This window comes from Pseudorasbora parva, chromosome 2 (assembly GCF_024679245.1).
Source record: "Pseudorasbora parva isolate DD20220531a chromosome 2, ASM2467924v1, whole genome shotgun sequence".
NCBI classification, from domain to species: Eukaryota; Metazoa; Chordata; class Actinopteri; order Cypriniformes; family Gobionidae; genus Pseudorasbora; species Pseudorasbora parva.
The window spans coordinates 31,921,422-31,926,388 of NC_090173.1; the positions used below are offsets into that span (position 1 = coordinate 31,921,422).

Below are 4,967 nucleotides of genomic sequence, written 5' to 3' on the forward strand. Positions count from 1 at the left end.
TAGTATGCAGTTCCGTAAAAAAACACACACACATTAAAGGGGTCATGATAAATCAACTTTCCCTTGAACATTTGATATAAAAAAATTAATGGTAATATGAGAATATCCTGTTTCAGAGCTGAAAACATCCTTGTTTGTCCAAGAAAAGCTTTTATTGACACCAGGCCCAGCAAATGAGAGATTGCAGAATGTGACAGGCTGTGACGTTCGAGTGTGGTGAAACACCGCCTCAACTTAAGATGAACAAAGGCTGATTCTGTAGCCACGCCCACTGACTCATGCCTGACATGACACAGACCTACATAGAGCTAAACAGGATCGAACTTCTAAGCAATAAACATGCTGCATAAGCTTCATTCAGATTCCAATATTATGAATGCATGGATGAACTTTATTTTTAATGAATATCCACCTCACAAAGGGCAAGAGATTGTGTTTGTTTCTTCATTTCGTTTGTAAACAAGAGACTGGATTTGCAGACAGGATGAGATTACATGGATGAATGAAGCAACACACTAATGTGAGTAAAACATTTTTGTATGTGATAGTATTAAATTGTTACAGATTGTTTGATATAAATCTATTGATTATGTGTAAGTTTCTAACAGAACATACCTTAGGTCGCTGTCAAAGGCTAAAGAATCCTTTATTTGTTGGTTCATTGTGATTTGGGATCAGACGCAGACATGTATGGGCCAGGGCCCGATGTCCAATGGCTGTCTTTTCTAGATGGGCTACTAAAATCTTAAATAGTGAAATTACATTTTCTTGATGTGCTTTGTTCTCTCTCTTGAATTAATATTTGAGGGAAAAATACAATTGCAGAAGTTTTGATAATGCTGTCTGCAACAAACTTTGTGTGTGTGTGTGTGTGTGTGTGTGTGTGTGTGTGTGTGTGTGTGTGTGTGTGTGTGTGTGTGTGTGTGTGTGTGTGTGTGTGTGTGTGTGTGTGTGTGTGTGTGTGTGTGTGTGTGTGTGTGTTTGTGTGCGTGTGCGTTGCACAGTTCACACTAATATCCACCAACTGGGCGGGCCAAGTAAAAACAGAATTGAACATTCCAATTAATCGCGGATAGATGAGAGATAAATCATTGTGATTTCATAAGCTGACCTCAGACAACAGTATTTTTTTATTTTTAAAAAATAGTTCTGGTTAAAAAAAGAAGAAGTATACACTGTATTGCCAAAATTGAATTCCGATGTTCCAATCACTTCCATGGCAACAGATGTATAAAATCAAGTACCCAGGCATGCAGATGCTTCTACAATAATTTGTGAAAGAATGGGTCACTCTCAAGAGATCAGTGAATTCAAGAGTGGTACCGTGATAGCTTGCCACCTGTGCAATAAGCCGTGAAATGTCCTCCCTGCTATATATTTCACGGTCAATATTATAACAAAGTAGAGCAATTGTGAGCAACAGCAACTCTGCCACAAAGTGGTAGGACACATAAAAATCTTAGAGAGGGGTCAGTGCATGTTGAGGTGCACAGTGCGCAGAAGTCACCAACTTTCTGCAGAGTCAATAGCTACAGACCTCCAAACTTCATGTTGTCTTCAGATTAGCTAAAGAACAGTGTGTAGAGCTTCATGGAATGGGTTTCCATGGCTGAGCAGCTGCATCCAAGACTTTCATCACCAAGTGCAATGCAAAGTGTCAGATAAATCATGCTGCCACTGGACTCTATATAGAGAGGAGACAGCGAGCCAGGCCTTCTCGTCCAACATCAGTGCCTGACCTCACAAAAGCACTTCTAAGAGTGGTCAAAAATTCCCATAAACACACTCCTAAACCTAGTGGAAACCCTTGCCAGAAGAGTTGACACTGTTATAACTGCAAAAGGTGGAGCCAACTTCATCATAAACCCTACGGATTAAGAATGGGATATCATTAAAGTTCAAGTGCATGTATAGACTTTTAGCAATAAAGTGTAATTGCATGCTTATTTTAGAGCACAACATAGACAAGAAAAATCCTGTTTTATGTTTTTGTTGCTTTTTCTACACTATGGTGAACTTTAACTATTTCTTCCATTTTATCCAGCTTCAAGAAATTTCCTCTGAGCTGATGATGTTGAAACATCTGTAATTCCAGCAGTTGCACTTCAGGCTCAGGTAATCAACCAATTTCAGAGACTTATGACTCGAATGAACTTGTTCTGTGATTCTCAGGACACTCTTCGCCTGCATGAACATTGTTCCATCCTCCAGATTTCTATTTTCTTAAAGGTGTTCAAAGATCTTGGCAACCATATATCTGAACTGGAATTCACTTTTCTTTTTTCTTTGTAAAATACATTATATTAGTGTAACTGACATTGGCATTTCTACTTGTATAATAATACATTTACACAGACCAGTGTTTTATCACTACTTCAGACTTGCTGTCTTAATTGACAGTACCTTCAGACTGAACTTAACCTTGGGTTTGTCACTTTTCATTTAAAAAATAAATTACTGAGTGCAGTTCAAACACGCAAATCATATAAGGAAATATTGAGTATTCATAGACATGTACATTATTGATGATATTAAAAGCTATATATATAAATATATATACAGTATTGTTCAAAATAATAGCAGTACAATGTGACTAACCAGAATAATCAAGGTTTTTAGTATATTTTTTATTGCTATGTGGCAAACAAGTTACCAGTAGGTTCAGTAGATTGTCAGAAAACAAACGAGACCCAGCATTCATGATATGCACGCTCTTAAGGCTGTGCAATTGGGCAATTAGTTCAAAGGGGTGTGTTCAAAAAAATAGCAGTGTCTACCTTTGACTGTACAAACTCAAAACTATTTTGTACAAACATTTTTTTTTTCTGGGATTTAGCAATCCTGTGAATCACTAAACTAATATTTAGTTGTATGACCACAGTTTTTTAAAACTGCTTGACATCTGTGTGGCATGGAGTCAACCAACTAGTGGCACCTCTCAGCTGTTATTCCACTCCATGATTCTTTAACAACATTCCACAATTCATTCACATTTCTTGGTTTTGCTTCAGAAACAGCATTTTTGATATCACCCCACAAGTTCTCAATTGGATTAAGGTCTGGAGATTGGGCTGGCCACTCCATAACATTAATTTTGTTGGTTTGGAACCAAGACTTTGCCCGTTTACTAGTGTGTTTTGGGTCATTGTCTTGTTGAAACAACCGTTTCAAGGGCATGTCCTCTTCAGCATAGGGCAACATGACCTCTTCAAGTATTTTAACATATGCAAACTGATCCATGATCCCTGGTATGCGATAAATAGGCCCAACACCATAGTAGGAGAAACATGCCCATATCATGATGCTTGCACCTCCATGCTTCACTGTCTTCACTGTGTACTGTGGCTTGAATTCAGAGTTTGGGGGTCGTCTCACAAACTGCCTGTGGCCCTTGGACCCAAAAAGAACAATTTTACTCTCATCAGTCCACAAAATGTTCCTCCATTTCTCTTTAGGCCAGTTGATGTGTTCTTTGGCAAATTGTAACCTCTTCTGCACATGCCTTTTTTTTTAACAGAGGGACTTTGCGGGGGATTCTTGAAAATAGATTAGCTTCACACAGACGTCTTCTAACTGTCACAGTACTTACAGGTAACTCCAGACTGTCTTTGATCATCCTGGAGGTGATCATTGGCTGAGCCTTTGCCATTCTGGTTATTCTTCCATCCATTTTGATGGTTGTCTTCCGTTTTCTTCCACGTCTCTCTGGTTTTGCTCTCCATTTTAAGGCATTGGAGATCATTTTAGCTGAACAGCCTATCATTTTTTGCACCTCTTTATAGGTTTTCCCCTCTCTAATCAACTTTTTAATCAAAGTACGCTGTTCTTCTGAACAATGTCTTGAACGACCCATTTTCCTCAGCTTTCAAATGCATGTTCAACAAGTGTTGGCTTCATCCTTAAATAGGGGCCACCTGATTCACACCTGTTTCTTCACAAAATTGATGACCCCAGTGATTGAATGCCACACTGCTATTTTTTTGAACACACCCCTTTCAACTAATTCAACTAATTGCCCAATTGCACAGCCTTAAGAGCGTGCATATCATGAATGCTGGGTCTCATTTGTTTTCTGAGAATCTACTGAACGTACTGGTAACTTGTTTGCCACGTAGCAATAAAAAAATATACGAAAAACCTTGATTATTCACATTGGTTAGTCACATTGTACTGCTATTATTTTGAACAAGACTGTATATATATATATATATATATATATATATATATATATATATATATATATATATATATATATAGTGTCAGATTAATGTTTTCATTAATAATAAAAACTGAAACCCAATAAAATCTCTCTTTAAATGGTTTAATAAGGGCCGCCACACATCAGATGGCCTTTTTTTTTTCATCAGATGGAATTTTGTCTGACTTTTCGAGTTAGCAAAATCCAACTTTCAGATCTTAAAATTAAAATTATAAATTACCTTAGCATACACATCTCTGAGGAATAAGAAATTGATTATAGTTTGATCCATCCTGTAATCACACATACGTTTAGGCTCTCCTCTCTCTCTCTTTCTCATCACTGCAGTCCAGGGAGGGCCGTCCCAGCCAGGCAGGCTGTGAATATTCATGATCAAGAATGAGTTGCAGTGGAGGTTGCTGTGAAGGTGTTGAGTTATTCATCATTCTTCAGGAGAAAAGACACAGGAGTCGTCCCTCAGTACTGGAATATTAACGAGCCACATTAATAAAATATATACCTTCTCTTCCTCATGCCTTTTCTTTACCTACAGATCTCAGGAGTCCCCATTTTAGACCACCATGCAGACTGAAGCACACACATGTTTACATGTATATATAAATACACAGCTGTTCAAATACAAAAGTATTTAGCATTCCATAAAATGCCAAAAATATACTTATTCCACTAAATCACTGTGACACATATACTCCTTAAATCATTTAAGAATTACAAAAAAGCCACAATCGTCAACACAGAAATCCAACAA

The 4,967-nt window shown here is 37.6% G+C and overlaps 1 long non-coding RNA gene across 1 annotated transcript; it reads left to right on the forward strand.

Moving 5' to 3' along the window:
- The first annotated feature begins 434 nt into the window (after positions 1-434).
- On the forward strand, positions 435-4,668 carry LOC137040358 (uncharacterized). The gene is made up of 3 exons (XR_010897885.1): positions 435-520; positions 2,045-2,115; positions 4,547-4,668. It is a non-coding gene; the product is annotated as an uncharacterized lncRNA (long non-coding RNA).
- The last annotated feature ends 299 nt before the right edge of the window (positions 4,669-4,967 follow it).